Source organism: Talpa occidentalis, unplaced genomic scaffold (genome assembly GCF_014898055.3).
Source record: "Talpa occidentalis isolate TD23 unplaced genomic scaffold, MPIMG_talOcc4v2.1 talOcc4.2, whole genome shotgun sequence".
Lineage (NCBI taxonomy): Eukaryota > Metazoa > Chordata > Mammalia > Eulipotyphla > Talpidae > Talpa > Talpa occidentalis.
The window spans coordinates 4,785,057-4,800,749 of record NW_023602073.1 but is presented as its reverse complement, the minus strand read 5'-3'; the positions used below and the strand labels follow the sequence as shown (position 1 = coordinate 4,800,749).

At 45.1% G+C, this 15,693-nt stretch overlaps 1 long non-coding RNA gene across 6 annotated transcripts in view; it reads left to right on the top strand.

Moving 5' to 3' along the window:
- Window positions 1–15,693, top strand: part of LOC119251654 (uncharacterized) — a 240,956-nt gene that overhangs the window by 216,885 nt on the left and 8,378 nt on the right. For all 6 annotated transcript variants that reach the window (XR_008552991.1, XR_008552987.1, XR_008552990.1 and 3 more), the window contains one exon: window positions 8,001–8,101. This is a non-coding gene — a long non-coding RNA (uncharacterized LOC119251654). The remainder of the gene's footprint in view (window positions 1–8,000; window positions 8,102–15,693) is intronic.

The following is a 15,693-nucleotide window of genomic DNA, read 5'->3' as shown; positions in this document are numbered from 1 at the left end:
TTATGTCACTTTACTCAGCTGCCCTTTCTCAGCGGGCCTCCTCACTCACCTAGGCAAAATCCCTTTCCATCTAGCAGGGAGCGGTCCTGATTCTTGTGAAAGGCAACGCAGCCTGGTGCTTAACAGCATAGAGCTTGGAGGCAGGCCAGCAGCGTTGTAATTCCAGATCCACCGTTTACTAAGTTTGTGAACTCGGGTGAGTTATTTTTAACCTTTTGAATTTCAGTAATCTCAGCCTTACTCTTTAACCTCCACCTTCGAATGGACATAAAACTCATCGAAAGCAAAATGGAAAAGTTAGTGGAGGTGTATTCAGGGCATGGAATAGTCTGCAGTTCTGAGGATGAGAACTCTACAACAACACACAATACAGGGACACATACAACTACACACACCCACGGCACGGACCTCACAAACATAGCAGTGAGGGGAAGAAGCCAGGCCTGACTGGGTACATAATGTGTGATGCCACTTACATGAAGTTCAACGCCTGGTGAAAAGAAATTTTGTTCTTGGAGGTTGGGGTGGTTACTCTTGGGTGTGTGTGTGGGGGGGGGGGATGGCTGGAAGGGTGGCAGGAGTGAGTAACGATGTTCTGGTTCTGGTTCTATGCAGCTGTTAGTTGATGTGTTCAGCATGTGAAATGAACTTAAACTGTATGTAATTTTCCTTACTTGTGTTATACTTCAATATTTTTTTCTTTTAAAGATTATTTATTTATACATGCACTGGGTACAGTCAGAAGTGCGGGAGGGTGAGAGAATTCACCAGAGCCAGAGCGGGGAGCAGAACAGGCAGACTGACGAAATGCACTGCTGAGGGGAGCAGCGGGCGCAGCAGGAGAGGTCTGTCGCTCCATGTGGGACCCTCGCCTGTGGCCGGGGATCAAACAGGCCCTGCAGAGGCTGCAGGCAGCTTTGCAGCCCAGCGCTCAACCGCTGCGCCACCAGGGGAGGCCCCTTCAATATTTTTTTTTTTAAAGCAGCAGATCCTAATAGTACCCAGCTCATAGAGATGTGAGGATTTAATATCTATCCAGATAGAAGAAACCATCTAGCCAGAGTAGTGCATCATGCATGTGAGCAATTGATTATGGTTATTATTCTTATTATCCTGATGAAGGTGTTGGCGACAAATTCAGTTGCTCTCCACTCTGGGTATGCCTGCTACACTGCAGGATTTAAATAGGAAACTATGGAAAGGACCCAATTCTTTATCAGAGGTTTAGCATCGTGTCTCGGAGACCAGCACCCCAGTGGGTGGGGGCGGAGGGGAAATCAGCCCCATGTAGTTGAATTTGGGATAAGCTGATTCTCTAAGCTTTTTCTTTCCCCTTTTTTTTTTTTAAAATCCTTGATTATAAAAACAACACAAAACAAAAACTCACCCTGTATCTTCCCGAGTGTGCAAAAATAGCTTGGCAGAAAAGAGTAGGCCAATTTCTGCTGTTTTTAAACTGCTTTACACTTCCTCTAGTTTCCTCCTTTGATAAAAATAGCAGTTTAATCTATTGACAGATAAAAGCCTTTCCAAGTACTAACTCCATTTGGAGCTGTTACTTTTCATTGTTGATTTTCAGTAATACAGATGTTTTCGGCATAATGTATTCTCCAGAATGTCCTCTGTCAGCTCAGTATGAAGACAAACCATAGCCCCATCTTGAAAACAGAGCCTCTTCCTAAAGCAGCTGACATCAGCTCCGTGGCGCTTCACCCCACATACAGATTATAACACGCAAACCAAGCTGGTCAGCACATTGCTCCGGCATATTTAAACGCATCCCATGCTTTCTGCTCCTCTTCACAGTTCTGCAGCTTTGGCACAAAACAAGGTCTGGGCTAACGGAATGTGAGCCTGAAAGGGAGGTGTGCCACGGGTATGGGTGTGAGATCGCTGAGCAGGGCTGAACCCGAGTTGGAGCTGGAGGGCTCAGGATGGCAACTTCTGAGCTGAGTCAATGGAGGAAGACTGTGGGCATGTGGATGCACGTCACCCACAGAGTCTCCCCACGTGTGTGTGTTTTACCGTGTTTGCCTCCTCTTTTCTCTACAAGAGTTGGGTCGTCAGCTGCTTGTCTGAGTCTTCAGGCTCCCACCACATCTGTTCTGCTGGCTCTTGAGTCAGTCTCCCTGTATTCCAGTCCTGGCTCAACCACCTAATACCTCCATGACCTTTCTTTTTCATTTATTTATTTATGCATACAAGAGCTGGGGTGCCAGGAGGGGATTGAGAGGGGTCACCAGAGACAGAGTGGGGAGCAGAACAGGTGGATCTATTGAAATACACTGCTGAAGGGAGCAATGGGTGAGACAGGAGAGGTCTGCTGCACCATGTGGGTCACCCCCCTGGTGGCCGGGGAATTGAACTCGTGCTGTGATGGCTGGCAATAGCTTAATAGTGTTGTCTTTAACCCCTGAGCCACCAGGGAGGCCCCTCACTATACCTTTCTGAAGTCTCATGCTTCATTTGTAAAAGGTGGATCTTTGCAGACAGAGCTCATGGGGCGGGTGTGAGGAACACACGTGGTTGCTTGTGCAAGGCTCGTGGAGGTGCATGGCCAGCTCATCACAGCACTCAGGTATGAGAATAGCTATTCGGTTCCTTTGGGCCCCACTTCCATCTGTGAGTGTGGTCGCTGTCCCGTATCAGTCACAGGGGTGAGGGTTGGGGGGGGGAACCCATCACCCAGAGACAGCTTAGTTCATTACACCCAGGGAAAGAAAATTCTTAAATTTAGAGCAGAGTTTAGGTACTGGTGTTTTCTCAACATTGGCAGCACTATTTGGAATTTGGGGCCAGATGATCGCCATGGTGGGGGACTGCCTCCCGGAGAATGTTCAGCAGCATCGACCCACACCTGCTATGGCACCTCTGCCCTGCCCTGCCCCATCTCAGGTTTTGACTATTTGGAAATATCTCAGCCATGGCCCAATGTCCCTGGGGAACAGAGTACTGAGCCTGGCTGAGAACCACCGGGTATACTCAATCCCTATTGTAGAGCCATGGCAGGAAGGTTTGATGCATGAGCTATGATGAACTGTGACGAGGGGGGACAGAGAGGAAAGTGCCTAAGACAAGTAAGCGCCTTTCTTACCTGATCGTGAAGCTTAGAAACCAGAGAGAGTGGGTGACTACTCCTCTGGGCGCTTCTCCCTGAAAACCTTCTTGTGTCAGTCAGGGCACAGAATGCAGAACTGAGGAGAGAGGGATTCCATTCCTGACAGGCTGCAAAAATGATCAAATCTTCTTTTACATCCACTCTTTGAAGATATATATTTACAGCATTTTATAACAGTCCCTTAGTTTTGCTATTTTCCTTTACCAGTTTAAATCCTGAGAGAGTTTAACCACATGGGCTGCCTGATTTCCAGCTTCATCTTGATTGTGTTAAGTTCACCAGAATTACATTTAAGGGCTTTCATTTTTCCATTTCCCCACTTATTTTTATAAAACCATAGGGGCATAATGCAATAAAAAATTTCAAATAATTGCAGAAAAACATTGCCGTGCAGATAAAATGGCAACACTGCCAAAACTCAGCACTTGGCTGACAGCACCGCCATGCAATAGCTCAAAATGTTCACTTTGCAGCTGATTTATAAAGATCTGAATTTGGCAAACAAAAACTGGTTGAGAGGTGTCAGTGTACAATGTGGCTGGACGGGATATAGAGAAGACTCCAATTTATGAAAACTGAAAACCACCGGTAATTATGACAAGGTGAGACAAAGGCACGAGGCCAGAGTGTATATTTTATCTTCTAAATTAGATCATAAATACTTCAAGGAGAAGAAGACTTTCAAACTTTTTTTTTCCAGAATTCTTAGTATGCATGAAATAAACTTTATTAAATTCTAATTTAATGAGTAATGGGTAGAGTAAGATGTATAGTTTCTTTAAAGGAAGAAGGCAAAGCTTAAAAATTCCTTAAATGTTTAGATATAATTTTAAGAGTGGGGAAATGTTGTGTGTGTTACACATAGAGATACCTATAGACACAGTTAGCTTGATATCTAGATGGATGGATGCAGACAGGGAGATGGGTAGGTCCATTGTGGCATGTAAATTTTATCGGTTCTCAGCTTTTGGCTAATATCGAGTGAAATGTAGATTTTTGCTAATTTTATTTGCTGATATTCATTTAAGTCTTTTTTTTAAAGATTTATTTATTTATTTATACAAGCACTGGGTACAGTCAGAAGCACAGGAGGGTGAGAGAATTCACCAGAGCCAGAGTGGGGAACAGAACAGGCAGACTGATGAAGTACACTGCTGAGGGGAGCAGCGGGCGTGGCAGGAGAGGTCTGTTGCTCCATGTGGGACCCTCACCAGGGCCAGGGATCAAACCGGTACAACAGAGGCTGTGGGCAGCTTCCGCAGCCCAGGGCTCAACCACTGGGCCACCAGGGGAGACCCTCATTTAAATCTTAATAATGTTTCTCTTGGTTGCTAACAATAGAAATCAGCTTGAGTGAATTTAAATGAAAAAGAAGGTCTAGGAAGGATGATGGAATATGGCACAGAACACAAGGGCTGCAGGACTCCTTGAGGGACTGGAAGCTGCAACCCTTAGGCTCTATGGGGATCTGGGAATCACGAGGAAGCCAAGAAGAACTCTTTGTGTGCCTGATCTTTGTTTTTATCTGGAATCTGTCCCATTCTTCTGCCTCCAGACTGACCATCTCCAGCCATGAAAAGGCAGGAAGAGGGACTCCTTATATCTGTAGCTTCCTTCTCTAGCACCCACCAGCCCAGGTTGCTTAGCGATCTTCATCTCAGCTTCAAATTCCAGGAGACACCATGTGATTGGTCAAGTGTAGGTCAAGGCCCATCCCTGTTCCTGCTCCAATTAATTCTAGCTAGTTTGATGGGGGTGTGGTGGAGGTGGTGATGAGTCATGTATCTCAGCTCTGTCCTGGGGCTCAGTCCTGTGACTGTCGGTGTGATTTTCAGAGAAAGGAACTTCAATTTCTGAGGACAGATGCCCTCAGCGACATGTGTAATGTATTGTAGTGAAAACCATAAGCACCTGTCTAGTACAATTCTCTAGTTCAATGGCCTTTTTCTTGTTACATCAAATTAGTAGCTTTTAAGTGTTTGTTGACTAATGGATAAGTCTAAGAGAGATGGCCAAATATAAAATGAAAGAAATATGTGACGCTTCAAATTTCAGATCTGTGAGCTTGATAATAGTGAGATTTGGCATTCTGCATCATGGAAATGTAATTTACAGCTGCAAATGAAGTAAAGCGTATGAGTTTCCCAGGGCTGCCTTAACAAAAGCGCACATACTTGGTTTGGCTTACAGCAACATGGATTTATTCTCTCACAGCTCGGAGGTCAAAAGTCTGAAGTCAGGGTGTTGGCAGGGCCTAGGTCTCCTGCAGAAATTCTGGGGGAGAACTCTACTTCCTGTCCTCCACCTTCTGGGGGTGCCAGACATCTTTGACTGCAGCTGCATTACTCCAGCTGAGCTCTATCTTCCTGTGAGTTCCCCTTCTTCTCTGATAGACACTTGTCATGGGATTTAGGGTCCATTTGGATAACCTGGGGGTGATCCCATCTCCTGTTCTTAACCTCAGTGTCTTTTGGAGAAAGACCCTTTTTCCTAATAAGGTCACATTCACAGTGTCTGGGATGTGGCCATGTTTGTGGAAGCCTCATTTAACCTGCTGAACTGACCAGTGGGCCTTCTTGCCCTTTGGTCTTACCATGGCCGCATCTTGCTTAGGGCAGTGCTGTCCAAGCTGCACTGCTGGCCTCGGACAGGAGTGGAAGTAGAGGATCACAACAGACACAGTCTGGAGCAGCCCGAGCCCGTAGGCTGGTCACCCTAGGGTGATGGATGGTATGACATAGTGACATTTTCCTAAATGAGATCTGTAGACAGAACTCACTACCTGCATTTCTGTCTGGCCTTTGAAGGATGGAGTTTCTTGTGTTTTTATTTTACTTTTTTCCTGGTAGAATGACTTAGAAAGGAGAAATTGATTGGAAGTAATTCTTTTTTTTTTTTTATTTTATATATTTTTTACATCATTTTTCATTTTTGCACAATGTATGCATTTTCATCTTGGTTATAGTCCTTGTAAAATTCCCACCACCCTTGTTTTGATCTTGCTCTTTTCTCCCCACGCCCCCACCCCACCCCTGTAGTGTGTCTCTGGTTTATAATTGCCTGTTGATTTTGATTTTTACTTTATTATATTTGGTCTTTTTCCTGATCCCTTATTTGGGTTGTCTAAATTCCTACTATGAGTGAGAACTTCCGGTATTTTTCTTTTTCTTTCAAGAAGATGTGGTACATATACACAACGGAATATTACTCAGCAATCAAAAAGATAAACTCGTGCCATTTGCAGTAACATAGATAGAGCTGGAAGGGATCATGCTCAGTGAAGTAAGCCAGAAAGAAAATGGAAGTAATCCTTATGGGGAATTCACTGGCATAATATAACCCATTTTCTGGGTGGGGTTACCCTGGTCGTTTAGAGCAACGTAAGGTCAGCATAAATCACCCTCTTTTGGTAAAGTGTAAACTGAGTGGGGACCTGGGAGTTAGTCAGGTCCACCCATATCATTTCTCAGCTGTCTGAACAACTGTATGAAGCTATGCTGAGTATATTAGAGCAATTATAATAGTTAATGTTTATATTTGTCAAAATATATGGTCAGGACTTAACATGAGTCATTTTTTAGAGAAAGACTAGAATTTGCAATGTCCACTGACCTGAGGTTGACTGAGCTGAGTCACCAGAACATGACTTTCTAGGAAATTTTGCACTTGTGTTTTTAACTTTCTCTAGACAGTTGGTGGATCTTAGCCAGTTTTCTGAGAAACTCTCCCAGGACATAATTCTTTTTTTCAAAGTTAATGCCAGGACACCAAGGATGCAGTCATCTCTGTCTTATTCAGTGAGTTTCAATTATGTAAAAAAAAATCAGAAAAAATGTCATTTTGCTACAAGATACTACATCTACTTTTTAAAATATAGAGTAAAGGAGTCATTCTGGCAAATAAAATTGAGTTTTATTTCTGAAGTACAATATTCCAGCCAATATTCTGCTCAATATTCCAGCCAATATTCTGCTCAATATTCCAGCCAATTTGCACAATGTCTACATGCCTCTCTCCTATCTATCTGTATTATATCAGCTTTCAAGGATAAACACAACCACAATTTGCCTCCTAAGTTGTGGAATTCTTTAGATACCGAAAGAAAGCTTTGCTATGAGATAGGAACCTTCTAGAACCATTTGACAGAGTATATTTGCTTGATTGCTCTCCACCTGGCATGCATATCACCCTGAATAATGCCCTACATCCTCCCAACCCCCCTAGCTTTGAACACTCCAGAGAGGTTTTAGGATCTCTGTTTTGCAGCAATGAGCGCTGACCTTGTCTCGCGTATTCAGCCAGTCCGTCTGTCGCCAATCTACAGCTCTGCACATGTGCGGCTTCACGTGGGGGTCAGATACTGCCCCGCATAACTGAAGTATTAAAATGCTTAAACAACTCAAGAGTGAACGAGCGCGCTGGCTTTCTTGGCATCCGTCCAACTTGTCGATTTGTGCACAAATACGTAGAAGGCTTTTCAGGAAGCCATCACTTCTGTCCATGTGTGAACGATTTCAGATTCAGTGATGCTCTGTGCTCAGACTTCCGAAACACGATGCCCCCAGTGCACTGCTTTCTACTGAATGTCTACCCTCACTTTGAATATTCAGACAGACATATTCATGGCCTGGAGAAATGTCTTCAGGGAGGAAATCTCCCCTATCCCCCTGGATACTCTCCTTCCTCATCAGTTTTCATTTTTCTGGTTAAGCAGATTCAGTGACATGTGAACGACAAGAGAGCAATGCTGCTTGGAATATGGAATTACAGGGAAATGGACTATGGAATTCTTGAATGGAGGGACTTTTCCCTTTTCCACTGTGTTGTGCTGATATTTCTTCCAGGCTATATTAACTATTTGCTTTTCTGCCTGATTTCCCAGGTTGAGACCCTCTAGAGGTGCAGACCATGCCTGCCTCAGCTGGGACCCTCACTGCTGAGTGAGCACACGGCATCCAGAGCAGCAGGCACTCTGAGCGCTGAGTAAGTGAATCATCAATGAGCTGAAGTACAATGCTTCCATTCTGATTTTGGGGGTGAATACCATTACTAGGAGAGAATGCAGTGGGCTGCACGGTGGGTCCCCAAAGATCTACCTATGTCCTACACCCCAGACCCTGTGATCGTGACTTACTGGAGACCTCTTCAGGTATATTAATGATGGATGTCCTTAAAGAAGGGAGAGGCCACTAAGAGGGGAGGGCATGGCATGTGAAGATGGGGGCAAGATGGGTTTATTTGGCCATAACTAAAGAATTTCCAGAACCCCCAGAAGCAGGAAAAGTCCAAGAAATCTCTCCCCTAAAGCTCTCAGAGAGGGCAGGACCCTAACAACACCTCGATTTCATATATCTGGCTCTGATATTATGAGAACATAAACGTCTATTGTTTGAAGCTCTCAAGTTGATGGTCAGTTGATACCAGTCACAGGAAACTAATACAGAGGGTTACCTGCCTTTAAGAAAAGTCACTAAAACCAACACACAACGTTTTTTCCAACCTGTCCTTATCTCTGGGGTAAAGGTTTTTATTTCACATGTAAGAACAGGCAAAAATTATGGTGCCAGGCATCTTATGGGGGGAGGTTGCCAGACTTTTCTTAAAAGAAGAGGTTACAAGAGAGTGAGAGAAAGCTGGCCAGGGAGCAGCCAAGCCAGCTCACCTGGCCTGGGGGGGGGTGGGACGTGGTTGAAGCTGGCTTGGGGCCAGGTCTGCCTTGCTTTGATCATTGCCAGGGTCATCTCTGTGCAAAATTCTCAACAATCACCCTAACAAACCACTTAACAGATGCTGTAACCACCCTGACATTCAGGTGTTCATCAGCTTTCTCCTCCTGTGGCAGGCCTGAATGAGGGTTAAGATTTAATGGGCTTGGTTTTGGCAGGCAGTGTCTCCCCATCTTGCTGGCACACCATCCCTACTCTCCATCACCACTGAGACCTACTGGAGGGACACCTGTTATTGAGGATGCTTCCAAATGGCGTGCAGGCCCCACACTCACACAGGCTCACACGTACTCTGTGGTCCTGGAGAAACAAAAACAAAGACAGCAAAAGAGTGCTTTAGGCTGAGATGCTTCTTTCACTTCTCTAAATTCTGTAAGTTTGCATAATTAAATGGAAATAACCATACACTCTACAGATGAAGAAACCAGAAGGAGTCCAAACATACTTCCTGTTTGGACTGGTGGACACACATTTGAGACAGGGACGTCAATGTAGGTAGAGGACAAGAGAGCTTGAAAATTCATTCATTCATTCATTCACCTTTCCATTCAGTTCTTCATTCTTTTACCTGAAAACTTCCAGATACTGTGGGTACTCTGGACAAAACGTATTTGTCTAGAAACAAAGTATGTTGCTGCTTTTTCTCCTTCTACCCTTCCCCTTTCATATACAATCTAAGGAATGAAGCAACATGCATAGAAATAACTTTAACATTATATGAGAAATTCTGTGGTTGAGGAATAATCCAGGGCACAGAAGCACTTCTCTGCTTGCAGAGGACCAGGACACCTTTTGAAATGGGCGAAGTCTGGTGTGAGTCTTAAAGAGTAAAGAGGTATTGTCCATCTGGGTATAAATCCACCAGACTCTCTGTCATTTGTTCCTTTTTTTCTAATTGTCACATTAGTTTGTCAAGAGCAAGAGTTGTGTTCAGTTTCTTTATATAGCAAGAGCCTAGCCCAGTGCCTGGTGAATGGTTAGTTGAATAAAGGAATAATACAGAAATGGCAGGTACTGAAATTCTTTATGTGGCACACATTGGTGAGTCAAGATCAAGGTCTTATTTTGGCTTTAGGTGAAAGCAGATGGGGTACTGGTGGCAAATATACAGTGCACAAAGGTTAAAGGGCCAAGGTGCTGTCCCCACAGGGCCTGATAACAGGTGATCCCAGATCTAACTCTGGGGGGGGGGGTGTCAGAGTCAACTTTTAATCATCCACCTCTGGCTAATAGAAGGCCAGTGCTAATTCATCCTCTGGCTTGGGAGGTGGGCTTGCACTGGGGTGCTCTACTTAAGGGCTGGTTCCTGGGGAAGTCCCTTATGGCCAGCCTCTCTATCTCTCTAGCTATAAGTCCTGGATAGCATGTGAATAACCCAGCATTGACCACACTGAGAAAGGACCAGAAGGATGGGAAAGGTAGCACTGACCAGCAATTCTAAGTTTTCTTTTTTTCTGTGGCATCCTTTTATTTTCAGAGCAAGGTCTAATCAGGTTCAGAAATGTGGCATGTGTTCATTCAGCTCCATTTCTTGCCTATTTACCAAAAATCCCTAAAAGGGAGACACTTCAGGAAGGTCAGTCTGAGGCTTTCCATGAGCATGAGGTAGATGTTTCCAGGACTTGTATGAGGAGATATAGGAGATGCTGTGTTGAAGCAAGAAAAGCCCATGCTAGGAGTCAGAAACCTTTCTTCTAGTTTAAGCTCTATCCTGCCCAATGAATGACCTTCAGCAAGTCCTTTGATATCTCTAGGATATAGTTTCCTCATCTGTTTCCAAAATCTACTCATTTTCACTCAAAATCACTCATTTTCATTTATCAGATACTCAAAGTACATTCTCATCATATATGTTTTGAACAAATATAATTTCCCAGAAAGAATAAAAAGTACAGTTTCTTAAAAGGCCTGGCCTATCAATATTTCTGCAAACTGCACATTATTTCAACCATTCCCACGTTTAGTAGTATCCCTGCAATGTGTGCTATTTCAAAGGGACAGAGAGACTAAATGGTGATAGTCTATAGCTAAAGTGAAAACATTTATTGTTGTCAGCTATGTGACTGGTCTCAGGGCCTGCCTTTCCTCCAGAGAAGCCAGGAATGGACATGTCTGATTTCATTCATTTTGCTAGATTCCTTTCAATACACATTTGGATTTCTAACTAAAATATAAATATGTACATACAACATCAGAACTAAATCAATGCTGAATGATTTAGTTTATACTAAGGTGTAAATGACTAACACCAGACCTTAGTCTCAGACAGTGTTTAAGTAATTAATGGCAAGGGGAAAAACAAAGCAAAACAGGGAAAGTGGAGAGAAGTCAAAGGTGCCAAGGACATAGAAGAGGGATAAGAACAGGGAAGGGAGAAAATGGAGTTTTTCAAGTATCACTTTCTCCTGTACTTACTGCTTTTTCACTAAGGTTAGACAGAAACCAGTGGTTCAGGATCCTATTTCAGAGAATGTCATAGTCTCCTTGTTTTATGACCCAGGCTAATTTTCAGGACCAGAACGCCACTTCCGCAAAAATCAGATTAAGCTGCCAAAGCAAACCTCAGGCCCTTGAGGGATTTTATGAAACCAAAATAATTTTAGTTTTTCACATTATGCATTTTTTTCTTGAATATAAAATATACATCTTCACCATAAAACATTTAGATACCACAAGAGTATAAAGAAAAAAACCTTTCAATTCTGCCACTGCTACACCATGGCACACTTTTCCCTTTTTTTTTTTTAGCTTAGAGGGAGATTTCATGCTGGCATCCATGGAGGTTTAGACTGAGGAGACTGCAAAGTCCCCGCCGCCAAAACAGATCTGGGGCTGGATGTGCTATGGCAGCAGTACCTGGACCTTTTTTTTTTGGAAAAATAAAACCACCCACACTGTGTGTATTCCATGAGGGTATATATATTAGTCAGGGGGTTGGCATAATCACTCACCACTTGTTTTTTCCATCCACTATTCCTAGGAAGCAAGTTACCTGAAGAGTCCACTTGCTGCTTTCACATGGGAACTGGTATTTAAATTAGGTGGAGGGGCCCCCCTGGTGGCTGGTGGCGCAGGGCTTAAAGAGAGCGCAATCAAGCTACCGCCAGTCACTGCAGCACAAGTTCCATCTCAGACGAGGGAGGTGACCCATATGGTGCAGCAGACCTCCTGTCTGCCCCGCTGCTCCCCTCAGCAGTGTATTTCAGTGGATCCGCCTGTTCTGCTCCCCACTCTGTCTCTGGTGAATCCTCTTACCACCCCTCCCCCGCACCTCTGGCTTACCCCCCAGTTCTTGTATGCATAAAAAAATAACTCTTTTTAAAAAATTAATTAGGGCCTCCCTGGTGGCGCAGCAGTTGAGCGCTGGGCTGTGAAGCTGCCCGCAGCCTCTGCAGCACCGGTTTGATCCCCGGACCCGGGCGAGGGTCCCACGTGGTGCGCAGACCTCTCCTGTCGCACCCGCTGCTCCCCTCAGCAGTGTACTTGGTCAGTCTGCCTGCTCTGCTCCCCGCTCTGGCTCTGGTGAATTCTCCCACCCTCCCGCGCTTCTGACTGTACCCAGTGCTTGTATAAATAAATAAATAAATCTTAAAAATAAATAAATAAAGTAAAATAAATAAAACAGGTGGAGACTGAGGAAGCCAGCTCAGAACACACTGCAGGTGGGTGTGGTACTTTTGGACCCACACAGAGCTCAGGTCACCAAATTAGGAATAGGCCGATTGAGACAAACTTTTTCTCTGCCTGCCCTCCTGTTTTCATCTTCACCACTTGCAAGTGAAAACTTCCTTCAACAAACAAAGTCAGGTTGTATGTGAGAGAACCAGAAGACTGTGGGCAGACTTTCCACATTGTGTGCTCAGCCCCAGAGAACTCTGAGGACAGTGCTGTGGCCACAGGCTCCGGGTGAGACCTGGTCCTCCAGGAGCCGCAGGAAGGTCTGAGGGTGACAATACGCATCCTTTGCTGACACGGAGTCTAGGGCTGAGCTGCCCACAGGAGTCGTGGTCTCGCGACGCTGGGGCTGCTCACAAAGCAGGCATTTATGAAGTGGTTGGCTTTGCATTAATTAATTCCCCAGCCATTCACCCACAGTAACAATCCCTTCAATTAGAGTCCAGCGCAGGAAAGCCCTGGTGTTTATTGGAAGTGACATCTGCATAGCCGAGTGGGACTGTGGTCATACGGAGCTGCACCAAGGACCCAGAGCCCCTCTCTTGGCTGGCGCCTTCCTCCTCATGTAGCTTTTGAAGAAGAAAGAAGATCGCTTTTGGGAGAGCTCGATTTGTGATCTCCCTGTTGCTGGTGAATTTGTTAGCTAAGGTTTTCTCATCTGCATCTCCGCTGGGGTACAAGCTCTGTCTTGTGTCCTTAGAGTATTAAGGGGGTCTCGGATAACCCCAGATGCTGAAAGCACAAGGAGTGGGACTCACTGGGAGGTGGCAAAGGTGGGCAAATTCTCTCTCCGTAAATACAAGAAATTGGGGGCCAACAAGGGACTTGGAGCTCCCTGGTTTTACTGTTGTAAAGGTTAAAAAGTTGGGGGAAAAATGTAGAAACTGAAGTTGACTGTCAATTCCAGAGGCAGGGAAAATTTCTATTCCTTCTGTAGTTCTGAGACACGTCCACACCAGGCACTAAATAAATGTTTGATGAGTGACTGACTGATGGCTTGATTAGATACCTGTCCTTTTAATCCTGCAGTTTGTTTAAAATAACTGCCCGATAGCCCTGTTATTTGGTCTCTTTCATTTCGGTTTTCTTAATACCTCGGAGTATCCTCATCTTCCTGCCAGCACAGAGGAAGGCACATTTGCAGGGAGACATTCCTCAAAGCCTCCTGCAGAGGCTGGTTTTGGGGTTTCTTTAAACATCTCAGCAAATATTCACTGTTCATCAGTGATAACTTTCCAAGTTTCTAGTGATCGCTCTCAAAGTCTTCTTTTGTTTTTGATTTTGCTGGCATTTTTAGAAAGTAGACTTTTCAAATGCTTTGCCCTTTTCTAAGGAGAGACTGTGCTAGACACCAAATGATTAAGAGTTTCCTCTCACCGCTAGGAAGGGATTAAACATAAGCACGTTCACAAACAACTGGAAGGCAGGATTAAGACAGGCCGGTGCTGAAAGAGACATATAAATAAGGGCACCGGGTTTCCAAGGAAAGACATCACAGCTGCCTGATCAACAGGCAGGACTTTCCTTAGGCTTTCGCAGAGTCTTGGAGGTGGTCAGGGTTTTGTAATGCAAAGGGAGGGCAGCCTAGTCAAAGAGAAAGTGTCTAGGGTGGAAGTTCTGACGATGGTGAGTTACCAGACCACTCGGGGAGACAGCACAGATTTGGACTAGAGAACCAAGGGGTCTAGGACTTGAGGAGGTTGTCAGGCAGGGTGGGAAGTGTGTAGTTATTTTGGCAGACGTGGGAGCCAGTGCTCGGGGGGTTTGTCTTCTGTGGGAGGCGGGAGCAAGGTCAGGGCCAGGTTCTTATTGAAGGAGATGCTCATTCTGCACTCAGGGGAGCTGACACTGAACCTGGGGCATGGAGGGGGCAGTGGTGAGCAGCAGTTTTATGATTAGAGTTGGATTTTTTTTTTTTTAAGATTTATTTATGCATTCAAGAGCTGGGGTACAGGCCAGAGGTGTGGGGGGTGAGAGGATTCACCAGAGACAGAGTGGGGAGCAGAACAGGCAGATTGACTGAAATACACTGCTGAGGGGAGCAGCAAGAGAGACAGGAGCGGCCTGCTGTGCCATGTGGGTTTCTCTCAGGCCAGGGATAAAACTCGTGCTTCATAGTGCAGTGCTTAACCCCTTGTGCCACCAGAGAGGCCCAAGTTGGAGGTTTTAAACACCACCCTGAAATTTGTTTAGAATAGATTGACAAAAGTGTGTATGTGGGGGTGAGGTTGTGTAACAGTTAAATCTGTGACCTTAGGAGGTGGAGGGACAGCAAAGGGGTTCCTTGAAGTGTCACTACAGTTACAGGCTAGCAGTTTACAGCGGGATGCTGACCACTGCTGTGGGCAGGTAGGGAGCACTCATCACCAGCCAGGAATAGTTCCAAGAGTTTCACGCGTATTAACTAACTGGGTGACTACAGGCCGAAGTCCCTGGCCTAGAGCCCAGAGGGTTGAGGTCTAGCCTAACTCTGTTCTAACTATTGGGGGGGGGACTCTTTGGCCTCAACTCTTTGATGAATCCTATTGGACAGCTCTCAAGGTCCCCAGAACTCAGCATCCCATGTAACTCCTGATGTTTAATTAATATCAGCTTGCTAGAGAGAGACCCCGAGCCTGGGGATCCCAGATCTAGGGTTATAGAAGAGTTCCCAGATCTGGGCCTTTGGCACTAAGTCCATCTACCTTTCCTTCCATTGGTTCATTTGTAGCTGACTTCTAGCGTTTCTAGAATGGCCCCCCTTGAAGACAGATTCCAACAATCCAATGTAGAATTCCACCTTTCCCTCTGCTTCCCTTTTCACCTCTATCCACCATCCCTCTGAGCTCACACTCCCCTCCCTTCTTATTGCTCTGTCATTAAAACTCCCCAGACCCTGCAAAGCCCCGACAGCAGCACTGCGCAGGGAGAAAAACAGTGGATTTAATAAGCTTCCCCTTAAATGGCCCCAAATCCCTTCCAGTGATGGGGGTGGGGTGGGGCCTCAGTTTGTAGACAGGACAGCCTCCTGGTGCAGGAGGTGAGAGAGAGAAAGAATAAAGAAGTTCCTGAGATCCTGGGCCTCGGGGACCAAATTAAAAAAGCGACACCCCTTATTCAAAATCAGATGAATGTCAGTGGGATGTTTGTCAAACAAACTTGTCATTATTTGTCACAATTTGAGGAAGTACCAGT